The sequence below is a fragment of the Mastigoproctus giganteus genome, chromosome 9, assembly GCF_048544385.1.
Source record: "Mastigoproctus giganteus isolate SK-2022 chromosome 9, ASM4854438v1, whole genome shotgun sequence".
In the NCBI taxonomy this organism is placed as follows: domain Eukaryota; kingdom Metazoa; phylum Arthropoda; class Arachnida; order Uropygi; family Thelyphonidae; genus Mastigoproctus; species Mastigoproctus giganteus.
The window spans coordinates 196,214,517-196,229,307 of record NC_143583.1 but is presented as its reverse complement, the minus strand read 5'-3'; the positions used below and the strand labels follow the sequence as shown (position 1 = coordinate 196,229,307).

The 14,791-nt window shown below is 36.2% G+C and overlaps 1 protein-coding gene across 2 annotated transcripts in view; it reads left to right on the top strand.

Moving 5' to 3' along the window:
* The first annotated feature begins 10,760 nt into the window (after positions 1–10,760).
* LOC150081004 (neurocalcin homolog) overlaps positions 10,761–14,791 on the top strand; it is a 56,037-nt gene continuing 52,006 nt past the window's right edge. Inside the window, exon 1 of one of the 2 annotated variants that reach the window (XM_090381744.1) lies at positions 10,761–10,859. The gene's annotated coding sequence lies outside the window, so the exon portion shown is untranslated. Of the gene's footprint in view, positions 10,860–10,963; positions 11,076–14,791 lie in introns of those variants that run through there. The other variant, XM_090381745.1, reaches the window with a different exon arrangement.

Below are 14,791 nucleotides of genomic sequence, written 5' to 3'. Positions count from 1 at the left end.
GATGCTCTCATAATTATGGGTAAGGGTTTGCTTAGTTGCTTTGCCGCCTCCTTTAAAATAACTGGATAGATCCCATCCACCCCAGGTGCCTTTCTTGTGTTTAACTTCAACAATTTCTCCTCCACTTTGCTCTCAGTTATTACAAAATCATTAAGCACACTGCTAGAATTTGATAACCTTCTTCCATTTTCAAATTGTAATAATTCCTCACGTGTGAATGTAGATGCAAAATACTCATTCAGTTTGTTTGCTATCTGAGCAGGATCATCAACAGTCGAACCATCGATGTCAAGTGGACCAATCATATTCATCCCCTTCCTTTTAGAGTTTATATAAGTAAAGAAATCCTTGCTGTTTTTCTTAGCATCTTTTGCCAAAGATTTCTCGTAATCCGCCTTCGCCTGCCGAACCTCCTTTGTGACCTGATTACAGACAAGCTTATATCTGCCACAGGCTTCTGCGTCACCTGATAATTTATATGCATCCCATGCATTTTTCTTCTCTGTCACGAGTCTCATTAGTTCATTTGATAACCATTTAGGCCTAAACCTTGAACGATATTTCTTAATCGGTATATAAAGTCTAGTAGCTTCCACGATTAATTCTTTGAATGCTTCCCACTTAGAATTTACTGTTTGTAACATCGTCAGTTGATCCCACTGTACAGAACTTAAAAACTGATAACCATTTAGGCCTAAACCTTGAACGATATTTCTTAATCGGTATATAAAGTCTAGTAGCTTCCACGATTAATTCTTTGAATGCTTCCCACTTAGAATTTACTGTTTGTAACATCGTCAGTTGATCCCACTGTACAGAACTTAAAAACTGTCTGAGACCACTGTACTCCCCTTTACGGAAGCAAAAACCCTTTCCTTTACCCCTGACGGTAGTTACCTCTTTGAGTAAATCCCACTTCAGCACACTGTGATCACTGCCACCTAGTGGTTCCTTTATCTGCAAATTCGTAATACACGAATGATCACTGCTGATAACCAGATCAAGAGTGTTACTTTCTCTGGTTGCCTCTCGAACATGCTGCTGCAGAAAACAATCATCCAATAAATCCACAAAAGTCTGACTAGTGTGTGAGTGACCAACCCACAAGTTCCAGTCAATATCTGGGAAGTTAAAATCCTCCATTATAAGACATTCAGATTTACTGGCCCACTCTATTTCTCTGTACAATTGTTCATTGTACTCATTCGAGTCATTAGGCCTATAACACACTCCTACGTCAACAACCTCTCCTCCACTTTCCTCTCAGTTATTACAAAATCATCCAGCTCACTGCCATTGTTTACTTTACCTACATCATTCTCCTTCCTGAATAACTCCTCATGCGTGAATGTAGATGCAAAATACTCGTTTAGATTGTTAGCCACCTGAGCAGGATCCTCAACTGTTGAACCATCAATATCCAGTGGACCAATCTGATTCATCCCTTTCCTTCTTGAGTTTAAATAGGTAAAGAACTCTTTTCTGTTTTTCTTTGCATCCTTTGCCAAGGATTTTTCGTAGTCTGCCTTTGCCTGCCTAATCTCCTTTGTGACTTTGTTACAGACCAACATATCTATCATAGGCTAACATGTCACCCATTAATTTGTATGTATCCCATGCATTTTTCTTCTCTGCCACATGTCTCATTAATTCATCTGACAACCATTTAGGCCTAAACCTTGAACAATATTTCTTAGTTGGTATGTAAAGCCTGGTAGCCTCCAAGATTAGTTCCTTGAATGCTTCCTATTTTGAGTTTGCTGTTGGTAACATCATCAGTTGGTCCCACTGTATAGAATTTAAATTCTGTCTCAGACCATCATAGTCGCCTTTACGAAAACAAAAACCCTTCCCTATACCTCTGATGGTAGTTACCTCCTTGAGTAAATCCCACTTCAACACACTGTGATCACTGCCACCTAGTGGTTCATTTATCTACAGATTCTTAATGCATGAAGAATCACTACTGATAATAAGATCAAGAGTATTGCTCCCTCTTGTTGCCTCACGAACATGCTGATGTAGAAAACAATCATCCAATAAATCCACAAAAGCCTTGCTAGTGTGCGAGTGACCAACTCACAAATTCCAGTCAATATCTGGGAAATTAAAATCCCCCATTATAAGACTCTCTGATTTACTGGCCCACTCTATTTCCCTGTACAATATCTTATTATACTCATCAGAGTCATTAGGCCTATAGCACACTCCTACTCTCAATTTTGATTTCCCTATGCTTATGTCACACCAAACTGACTCGACACTACCCTGTCCATCGATGTCGACTGGCTTTACTTCCTTGGACTTTATGTGTTTCTTAACTAATAGCATAACCCCTCCTCCCCTCCTGTCCTGTGTATCCTTTCTATACACATTGTATTCCCCAAATTCCAGTTCTGCATTCCTTATATCTGTGTGACACCACGTCTCTGATATCCCAACAATATCTGCCTTTGATGTTTTGAGCAATACCTCAAATTCATCAAATTTATTTACCAAACTCCTAGCATTGATGTACATGCAGGTATACATGCACCTGTTTCTATTCTTGGCTACCCTAACACAACCCCATGTGTTTACTTGTACCGCAATGACTCCCAGCAGTCTCTGAAATATCCTGCATCTTGTTTTTCAGGCTTCTGCTCATTTCAATAGAAGCAGTGCAAGAATCACTTCCACCTCTACCAGTGGCTACTGTTAATCTATCAGTCCTTGTATCCCCCCCAACTAGCAGTTTTCCGACCCACCTAACTCTGCCTCGACAGCATCAGCAAAAATTCTTGCACCCTTTCTATTTAAGTGTATCCCATCCCTGTAGAAGCAATCTCTCCTGTTAACAAGTACAGTCCAGGCTGAAAAAAATCTTATGGTTCACCAACCCCAGGGGCTCACATCTGGTAAGCATGGGCTTGGCACACCCAGTTATTACAAAATCATCCAGATTCTCTCTCTCTCTCTCGGGGTAATTCAGAATTTTTTTTTTTCAGCTGGTGCAGCATAAGCCTCAGGCTTCCTTGCACCTTATGGCTAATAATAATAACTGTTTTCTGCAATTGGGTATCCAGTTTTCTCTTCGATCACTCAATGTGGGCGATGGCTCTCTGTATTCTAACTTCTCCACTAATGCAGGTGTTCTCCAGGGTACACTTCTTTCTCCCACTCTTTTCCTCTTTTATATTAATGATCTTCAACTGAAATCCTATCCATAGTTTTGCTGATGATAGCACTTTATACATAACCTTCCAGTTTGTGAAACTTTGCCCTTCACAAACAGCTTCAACTTCTCAGATATCCAGCACCAGTTTCTTAAATGCTCCATGTTCGGGTAATTGTCTAATAGGGCAAAGATAACTTAGTTAATTTTGATCTTTCTAAAACTCAGTCTTATCTTACTATTCTACTGTTTTTATGCTTACCTTCGATGATGCTCAGATTTCTAGACGAGATCATCTATTAGAGATTACCCTGGCTTATCTCTCTTAACATGAGCACATCACAAATATTGCTTCCTCGGCATCTAAAACACTGGGTTTGCTCTTGGCAACACTTTTTTCTAAATAACTACTCACTCTGTACAAATTTCAATCTGTCCTATTGTGGAATATTATTTACACATATGGGGTAGTGTCCCCAAAACCTCTCTCTGGCTTCTAGACTCTGTTCAAAAGAGGATAATGAGGTTAATTAATGACCCTTCTCTTGTGAATTCTCTCCACTCTTAGGCTCACAGAAATTCTGTTTTTCAGCATGTCTTTTCTATAGATACTTTCACGGATACTGCTGTTCTGGATTGGCTTCTGTAATCGCCCCCCTCTTCCAAACTTGCCCAAACATGTACTGCAACCAGTCATCATCCATTTACTGTTCAGCTTCAAACTCACAGAACCAACTTTACTTCTTCCTCATTTATCCAATTTGATTGGATATTATGATGTGGTCACAAAGGAACGGGATGCAAAAAATAATTTTGATATCATATACTTGGATTTCAGGAAAGCTTGAAGACTACTTTACAAATTGGAGCAGTATGGCATTAAGGGAAAGTTGCTACAATGGATAAAAAGATGATCGAGTGGCAGAAGACAGAGTGGTAATCAATGGACACTGCTCTTCGTGGACTAATGTTATTAGTGGAGTTCCCCAGGGTTCGGTGGTGCCTCTGTAGCCAGGTGGGCAGGAGCAGCAGTGTGTAGCACGCGCTTCTTGATTAGACTGGGGGTCGAGCCCATGCCCACCAAATACGGAGGATGCGGAAAGGTCAGGGAATGACCACCGCATATCCCCGGAGCAATATGGCCTTAGTTGCTAATGCTCCTAAAAACCAAATAATAAACAAACAACAACAGGGTTCGGTTTGGGACCATTGTTGTTTTGTATATTTATCAATGATATTGATGAAGGTATATTGGACTTAATGTCGGAAGTTTTTTTCAGATGATACAAAGTTGGCAGGGTTGTTAATAATAGCAATGACAGTATGCTACTACAACAGGGTCTAGAAAAGTTGGTGCAGATGGGCTGAGAAGTGGCAACTGAAATTTAACATTGACTAATGCAAAGTACTGCTTATGGGTAGCAAGTAACCCCAAGAGGACTGTACCAACTGTATGGGTCTCCATTTCTACCCCAGCCCTGTTAGTTTTAACTGGGAAATTACCAATTCAATATGAGGTTATTCAAAATTTTCTTATGTTCCATAAAAGTCGAGGTATTCTTGTCCAATTGAACCAGTATTCTAACAATTTGGATCTTACCTATAAGGAGGAATGTAAAAGGTTGACAGCACTCTTTAAAGATTCCTGGCAACAGGATTGGAATCTTAATACAAAAGGAAGAGTAACTTATAGTTTTAAACCTACAGTAGAAATTTTTACTAGGGATAACTTTCCCTGGTTTACGCCAGGTCTATATCTCACCTTTCTTCTTTCTGGGCACGGTAGCATTAATTTTAAGCTTTTTCATTTCGGTCTTGCTAACTCTCCAAACTGTTTGTGTGGTGAATTGGAAACAGTTCCACACATAATATTAGACTGTCCTTTATATGTTGATTTACGGCTTCCTTTTCAATTAATAACAAACGTGTTTGATGTTTCTGAGTTTCCTCTTTTGGTTTCCTCTTTGGAATTGTTTGGGGCTTTTTCAACTTTTGCGGATAAGGTTTTCAAACGTCGGAAAATCTTAATGTCAGATAGTTCTTAGATAACATCGACACCATTAGGAATCTAACTCTTGTGTTTTAGGTATAATAATGCACAGTTTTTGTTTTGCCCTGGTTAGGGTGGAGTCTTTCTTCTTGTACTTCTGTTGTAAATGAGATGTCTTAGCTCGTAGTTAAATGTAAATATGTAACAAAGTTTTAACTCTTCTAGAACTTTTGTATTATATTGTAACTTACAGTTATTACCTGGTTTTGTTTTTGGGTTTTTGAGTCTGTTCTGTGTTTGTTTTCTAGTTTTGTATATATGTATATCTCTTCTGAGAAATTGAGATTTTGTAAATTTCAGCCCCATTCGGGCTGGTGGTTGATTCATTAAGTTAAATGGTAAATGTAATTATTTACTTAAGTGTTGTTCCAATAGTTGCTGAATTTTGTTGTAATAAGTTAATTGGTGTTATTGAATCAAATTTAACTTAACTGTAGTTGAATATACTTACTTATTTTTGCTTTCAATTGGAAGATTTTATATAACAAAATATAAATAATATTTTGTAATAGTAAGAGTTTTAAAGCAATATTTGTTGAAATGTTTTTAATTATTTGCCACTAGTGTTGAGGAAATTCTTTTTTCCTCTTCTGTTTCCTTTTCTAACCTATTTCTTCCGTTTCTTTCTTCTAACTATTTTCCTACTAAGTCCTTCCCATTTATTCTTGATGTTTTGCATCAGTATGAAGTATAGTTGTTCCTGGCTGCCTCCACGTGGCTAGGGACGGGAGTCTGGGGGTAGAAGGAAATTGCTTCTGCCCCCAGACTGCGAAATGCCAGGAGCCGGCACACAACATACAACAGAACACACACTTACACACAGTAACGGGTTCAAACATTTTATTAGTTGTTCTTTCCTTGAAAAGTTTTTTTTTTTTTTTTTTTCTGCCGGCTCAGCGATATGCTTTTAGAGTACACTGCGGTGTATAGGGGAAACCCTGGATCCCGCCTAACAAACACAAATACTTGAATACTTGTATGGTTCTACACTCAGGGTAGTGGAGAATGAAAAAGACCTGGGGTATTTGTGCAGTCAGTTATGAAGTTTTCTCAGCAGTGCAGATAGGCTGACAGAGCAGCTCATGGGGTCTTGTTAGTGATATACAGGAATTTTGCCATCAGGGATAAGGAGGTAATTATCCCGTTGTATAAAGCAATGGTCAGGCCACACTTTGAGTACTGTGTACAGGTCTGGAGACCACATTTTAGAAAGGATGTGGAGTTGCTAGGACAAGTACAGAGAAGGGCAATAAGATTTGTGAGGGGAACAAATGGATACTGTTATGAAGAAAGGCTTAAGTTCTGCAAATTGCATCGTCTGGAGACTTAGGCACCTGTGAGGTGATTTGATCGAGGAATAAGGCCTTGAAATGGTTTGAGCAGGCTCAGTGTTAATGTGAGTCTTCCTCTTGTAAAGATTACGAACCTGAGGGGGCATAAACTTAAATTGAGGAAAGACAGTTGTAGAATAGATGTGTGCAAATTTGCTGTTAGCTAGCAGGTAGTTGATTGCTGGAACAGACTTCCATCTTCTGGACAAAATTATTATTATTATTTATTATTTATTTTTTTTTTTTCATTGTTAACATAGGATTTTCTTTATTTTTGCATTGTGGCTCAGCTATTTTCAACGGACTACAGTTGGAAACACTGATGCTAATGTGATCACCATTCTAGTGCACAAAATGGTGCCCCTCCTGTCATTTTTTTCTGGATCCGTCACTGACCCTGCCAACCTTTGTATTATCTGCAACCTGGGACATTAAGCCTGATATACCTTCATCAGTATCATTGATAAATATACAAAAAAACAACAGACCGAACACGGAACCCTGGGGACTCCACTAACATTAGTCCACAAAGAGCAGTGTCCATTGACTACAACTCTGTCTGCTCACAGTAACTTGCCCTTAATGCCATACTGCTACAATTTGTACAGTAGTCTTCCATCTAAAACAGTAGCAAAAGTTTCCTGAAATCGAAGTATATCCAAATTTCATTTTATGAAATTCAGCTTAAAAAAAATCGTTTAGCAAATTTTAAGCAGAAGCACTGTTCTTTATATATAAAGAATACAGGAACTCCCCGACTTACGCAAATTCGACTTTATGTAAGTTTTTTCCGGCCAGTGCAAAGTAAAAAAAAAAATATGGAAATGTATTTTGCATCTGTAAGGATAAATGGAGGTATTGTGAAAATATCGTAATGTGAACCTGATAACATATTGTGTTTTTTTTTTTTTTTTTTTGTAAGTTGTTCCAAGTCCTTGAAAGTTAAATTTCACTATATCACTCGGTTATTTATCTCTCTAAAAGGCCATTTTCATAATGGAAATTGCACTACACCTTCATCGCTACATGTGTTCTGTTATAAGAATCAGTTTTGAACACCTTTGTGATATTTTTCTAAAGCACGTTTCTGGAGATCACGACCAAAAAACAATTTGCACTTTCCGATTTATTAGGCTTTTTTGTTAGCGCAATCTATTATAAACGGGTAGAAAACTCTATCTTATTGCATTTGTGATACTCCCGATAACTGGAATTCTGTGGGTTTTTACGTTAGGTATTATAGTGAAATGTGTTACCCTTCATTGAAATCTTCAATTATATAAAAAAGAAATTTTCAGAAACTTCGCTTCATTCTTATTTATGGATTACAATGATGAAGGGAAAGGGACCAACGGAAAGTGCAAGTACTGGCAGTGCCAGGAAACAAAACAAAATTTATTTAGAAATGAAGATGAAAATGATTAAGAAGCATGAAGCAGGACACAGTTTGTCATCTATTGCAAGGGAATTAGGTCTTGCTGCTTCAGCAGTGAATACTATTTTAAAAGACAGTGCACATATAAAAGAACATGTCAAAGGATCAATGCACTTAAGATCAACAGTGATCACAAAATGGTGTTCAGGTGCTATATCGAAGATGGAACAGCTATTAATAATATGGATGGAAAATCAGATTCAGAAGCAAATGCCCCTGAGTCCAATGGCCATTCAAGCAAAAGCAAGAAGTATTTATAAAGATATTAAGGATAAGTACAGCGAACCCCAAGCCAAGTTCGTAGCAAGCAACAGGTGGTTTAATAGGTTCAAGCATCGCTGGTTTCCAAAACATTAAATTCTGCGGTGAAGTTGGCAGTGCCGATTCTGCAGCTGCAGAGAAATTTTGTGATGTGTTGGAAAAAATTATTGATGAAGGTGGCTATTCAACAGAGCAAGTTTTTAACGTTGACGAGACTGCTCTGTATTGGAAAAAAAATGCCAGATCGAACATATATTGCCAAAGAGGAAAAGACAATGCCATTTTTCAAGGCTTCAAAAGATAGGGCCACGCTCTTGCTTGGGGCTAATGCAGTGGGAGATTACAGATTAATCTCCACTGCTTGTGTACCATTCTGGAAATCCTTGTGCATTTAAGGGCATCAATAAAGCCACTCTACCTGCACATTTCCGATCAAACCAGAGAGCATAGATAACAATATCTATCTTTGAGGATTGATTTAAATGCTGCTTCATTTCCGAGGTTGAAAAATATTGTAAAGACAACGACATTTCTTTCAAGATTTTGCTTCTATTAGATAATGCTTCTGGACATCCTACACATCTAGATGATTTCAATTCGAACGTGAGAGTCATATTTCTACTGCCAAACACTACTTCACTCATCCAACCTATGGATCAGGATGTTATTTTGAATTTAAAAGCATACTATTTATGCACAACATTTGCTCAGACATTGTTTGCAGTAGACGATGAGAAAAATTTTAATTTAAGAGACTTTTGGAAATCTTACAATATTTATGATGCCATCTTAAACATTAATAAGGCCTGGGCGGAAATTACTAAAAGTTGTTTAAATGGCACATGGAAGAAAATATGCCCACGGCACGTAAAAGGCTGCGAAGGGTTTGGAAAAGATGAATTATATGAAGAGGTTACAGATAAGATTGTAAAGGTTGTAGAGCTACTTCAGTTGAAGGTTGTTGCCAAAGACTTGGAGGAGTTAATAGAGGAAGAAGAGAAGGAATTATCTAATGAAGAATTGCAGGCAGTGATAGTGAAAGAAGAAAATGCTGATGAAGCTCAAGATGAACCAAATGAGGAGCCGAGATGCTAGTGGCATTTTGTGAATTTGCGTTGGCAATGGCGAGGTTTGAGAAGATGGATCCTGACAGTGAATGATTCATAAAAGCAATAGAGGGGTGAATGATATGCTTGCTTGCTACAAAGAAATCTATGATGAAAAGAAAAAAGCCACCGTCCAGTCATTAGTATGTTCATTTGTATGGTTGAGCCGCCGACCCCTTCTAAATCTCCACAGCCCTCAACATCTGCAGTGGCATACTTATCAGCTGAAGATGTCGATTCTGGCAACGATGCTTGAGAGCTAAAACTTACTGGCCTTATGCCGGTCTCCTCTTTTTTTTTTTTTTTGTAATTTTATAATTTTGAAATTTTTTAAATTTCACGCTTTTGTAATTTTTCCTGCAGATGAGATAAATTGAATAAGTACAATAAATAATTCTGTTTATATGTTCATCGAACAATTCTTTTTTATTCAATTAGTTAGGCACACCCGGGGTCCTGAGCTTCATATTATCATTCTTCTCTTTCTTGGTGATTCCTTTCAACTTCTGACTCTCTCTCTCAGAATTTCCCGAATTACCCTGAGAGGGAGAGAGTGAGCCAGAAGTAAAAGGAATCACCAAGAAGGAGAAGAATGCTTTTATCCAGCTGAGGACCCTGGGTGTGCCAAGCCCATTCTCACCAGATGTTGAGCTCCTGGGGTTAGCTTGTGAAAATTATATATGGCAAAAGTTCCTTCAGTTTTACATACTTGTGCAAACGGTGAAAATGTGTTACTTCATTAACTTTTGCAAATGATTGCATATTAAAACTTGAAAATTTTTTTTAAACTTTTCATTTTTAAAATTTACGGACCCCTAAATTATTTTTACGTACTTAATAAATATATATATATATTTTTTTTTTTTTTTTTACTCAGTTTCCACCGCTGTTGTGTAACCAATCTGTTGTGATAAAAGATATACGAAGCAAAAACTATAGCTAAAAAAAAAAAAATTTAAGCTGAATTTTTTTTTTTAGGAAAAGAATGGGCCTTTATCAACATAACTAATAATAATCTTCAAAAGAATACAATTCTCCTGGCACTATAAATAGGGTGTTTTATCACCCTATTTATAGTGCACGCTCACTAACAGCTCTATCAGTATTGTAGTGATGAACAACGAATTACTAGTGCCAAAGCCCTATCTTCTAAATCATTAATATCGGCAGAATAATACATTTTACTTTCAAAAATTGTTAATTTTCCCCTACCACCATCATTTTATAACGTTGCTTAAAAAAAAAAAAAAAAATATATATATATATATATATATATATATATATGCGTATTTCTGAAACAAATGTGTGATTCCTTCTCTCAGCCATTACGGCCACCAGCCACAGTATATGAAATAATTTAATAATGCGTAGACTGCAACATAATTATGCCTTTCCGCGATGAATACCACATGCGCGTCTGCATGTGCACTGCAACGAGCAATAGCAAAGAAATTTTGTAGCAGCAGCGTGAGTAACGCCGTCTGTGTTCTGCCTTTGCAGAGAAAAAGGGAGCAGGCCTAATGTAAGTATTTACTGTGGTTGTGGCATAAAAAAAAATCTTGTTATTGCCCAGTAAAGGGATATTTTAAGTAGTCTTATTTTCTAATTGGTGCGTTGCTGTAGTCTTGTAAGCCGGCAAACTTCATTCCTTCCTTTTTTTATACTGGATTGGCGTATTGGAGTTCATGTAATCACACGAAAAGTTAGTGTTATAATGCCATATTGAAGTTGCAGGCAGGTAGGACTGATTTTTAAAAGAACTTGGAAGTAAAGAAAATATCGGTTGGAAGATATAAATTGATTTGGGCTGTATTTCCTTTTGCTGTTTTTTTTTTTTTTTTTTTTTCTCATTAGAAAAATTTAATTTTAGGGTTTCAAGTTGCTTTAATTTAGTGCTTTCAGGTCGTTAAAAGATTGGCAGTACGAGTATGCTTGCCAGTTGCATTGTATACTGTGTGGTACCCCGTAATTTTTGTTGAAATCCGACACTGATGAATTCCGTCGATATTGAAATTCTTTTGTGTGTTTGCTTTACCGAAAATGCTTGCATGTGGCCATAGACTAGCTCTGTAATGCTGTTAAAATTTTTATAATTTTTATGCAAAATAAAATTTACTTTGAAGCATATTCGAAAGTCTAATTATTGAAATTGCCTTATATGCTTTATCATTTGAGTCACATACACCCCTCTCTTTCTGTGTGATTATTTTGAATGCATTAAAATATACTCATTTTAGCTTTTTGTGTCAAACATGTTAGTCAGTGGTTTTCAAACCTTAGGGTGCCACGTAATTTGGGTTTAAGTTACTTGAACTTTTTTTTTTATTTATGTTTATTTCATTATAAAACGGTGTACAGTATCTTTTTAATTTTGTGGTCATTTATAATTGATGTTTACTTAGTACCTCTATATAAAGAATAAAATTATTATATACTGTGTGTGTGTGTGTATATATTTGTATTATGAAATGTAATTTTTATAATTATATTATTGTAATAACTATCTAGAGAGAGAGAATCGGATCTAACAGGCAGAAAATTGAGTAAGGGTGCCGCAAAATAAAATAATTACTTAGGGATGCCGTTATTAAAAAAAAAGTTGAAAACCACTGTGTTAGATTTTAGCTCTGCTTTGTGCCCATCTGGAGATCTGTGTTGTTGATATTTTTATGCCGTGTACCAATTTGGGTGAGTTAGTTTTTATGGAAATGATATATTGTCTGTAACTATCATAGAAAAGTTGAGGTATATCGCCAAGTACTGTACTGTTGAGAAATCTCTTTACTATTTTTATTTTAATCCCAGAGCCAGAACTATTTGGTTTTCTTCTCCCTCTCTTGCAAGGTTGAGCCTGAAGCTAATTTAATCTCATGTTATGGTGTGTTCTTCACTATTGTTTTATGTACAGCAAAACCACATGTATTTGCTGTTTTATGACATTTTCTTCATGAATTGCTATGTATTATTAGCTAATATACATACACAACCGTGGCTAAGGCTTGGGTGCAAGCTAAAATTTATTTCTGTGAATCAGAACAAATACCTTTCTAAGTACTGCATTGACTGTAACAAACCTATATTACCATCAGAACTGTGCTCACATTGGGCAAATAAACATTGGACCACTTGTATTTTGTACTCAGTCCATTTATCATTTAAAACCTTTCATATGCAGTAAGTAGTTAATTTGTGCAGTAGGCAGTAATATAAAATTATTTTTGCTAGTGTTATAAATACCTCCATCTTGTCATTAAGAGGTAGTAAATATGTGTATCATTCTGAGATTAATTCAGACCAATTGGAGGAATAAAAACTAAACAGATTAAACTATAAGAAGTGAATAGTTTAATTAATAATAAACATATTGATAACATTATTTATTTCTATGATTTTTGTAGTAAATTAATAAGCTCTTAGACATCTGATTTTAATTTGCTTTGGGCTTCTATCATCAGGCTTAAATAAAATTAACTTCAGTTGTTTAAAATATAGTATTTGAAGGATATGGTAGTATATGCAGCAGCTATTAAATGAAAGCTATACTACACTACAATATGTAGAATGGACATAATTTGAAGTATTTAATCAAAATATGTAAACATTAATTATTGTCAGACATTTAGGTCTGCAGCCCCTTGTTCTATGGTCTATAACTAAAAATATTAACTTTACACTAGATTTTATAGTTTTTTTTTTTTTTTTTTTCTCCAAGGTTTTTAATTTTTGATCACAGTAAAAAGAGCCAACAACCAACCAATTTCAGAGCTACAAAATATCAGGTTGTACTTAATTACAACCAGATATCTTTATTTATATTAAGTACCTTTTGATTAAATTAAGTCTACTAAATACCCTGTACTGTGATTTTTATTTATGTTAACTTCCAGTAGTAAACCATCAAAAGTATACATACACAACCATGGTTTTGTATGTATACTTAATAATGAAACAACGATTTTTGGTATCATTATTTCCCTGTAGTGATACCAAAAATCGTTGTTTCATTACCTGTAATACTGGTAAATTATTAGCAAATTCAATAAGATTTTAAGTTTTCATTTATTACATGATTTCTGGTTTCTATCAGAATCAATATTTTATTAAATAGTTTTTTAACAATTTTTAAATTCACTTTACCCATTAAATATGTTTATGATCAAAACCTTGATGCTTTATGCCAGCCCATTTTAGTATCTGAGGCAAGAATGAAAAATTATGCCCTACTTGTTAATTGATGGCAACGTTGACAATTATTTAATCTTTCTTTTGGCACCCCTTTCAGCTGAACCTGAGGCAAGAGCCTCTTTTGCCTCACCCTCGGCACAGCTCTGGCTTTATGCATCAAGATTTTCATCATTTAATTTTGATTTGCATTTGGTGCAGGTCAATCCTGCTGCTACAATTGCTCTTTCTGATTCATCACTTGTTAGCGGGATTGTCACTAAGTATTTATAAACCAGTTCTAAACACTTTCCTCACAAAATATCTTTATTTCCTTTTATATGTTTTTTTTTTTTTTTTCAATATCTTTTGTGTTATCTTGAACATTTGTTGGATTATTTTATCTTAGAGCTAATTCTGTGCTTAATGAGATGAACTCTTTCTTTCATTGTTAGTGAACTGGTGGGCACGTCTGACGTTAAACCAACGTCATTGTCATCTTCATAAGATTCATGGTCATTAGAATTTTTATTCTCATCAGTTATGTTCAAGCATTCTGCTGTTTCTGTTATTAGTTCTGTCATAGTCATTTTAGATGTTTTATTGAATTTATTGTGGTCATTATCTTTATAGATTTCATCTGGATTGTGAAGAAAGCACAAGACATCAGAATACTTGTCTGGGCATCAGAATACTACTCGGAAAACTGCTAGCTTGGGGGTGATACACAGACTAATAGATTAACAGTAGCCGCTGGCAGAGCTAAAAGTGATTCTTGCACTACTTCTATTGAAATGCAATTGGGCAGCAGCCTGGAAAGCAAGGCAATGGGAATTTCCAGGACTGCTGGGAGTCATAATGGAACAAGTAAATACATGAGCTGTGTTAGGGTAACTAAGAGTAGAAACAGGTGCATGTATACTTGCATGTACACCAGTGCTAGGAGTATAGTTAATAAATTTGATGTGCTTGAAGTGCTAGTTAAGACATCAAAGGCAGATATTATTGGGATATCAGAGGCATGGTGTCACATAGACATAAGAAGTGCAGAACTGGAATTTGGGGAGTACAATGTGTACAGAAAGGATAGACAGGACAGGAGGGGTTATGCCGTTAGTTAAGAAACACAATCTAAGGAGGTGCATCCAATTGATGTTGGTGGACAATGCAATGTTGAGTCTGTGTGGTGCTGGGAAAGGAAAAATGAGAGTAGGAGTGTGTTATAGGCCTAATGAATCTGATGAGTATAATGAGCAGTTGTGCAGAGAAATAGTGGGCCAGTAAATTAGTGTC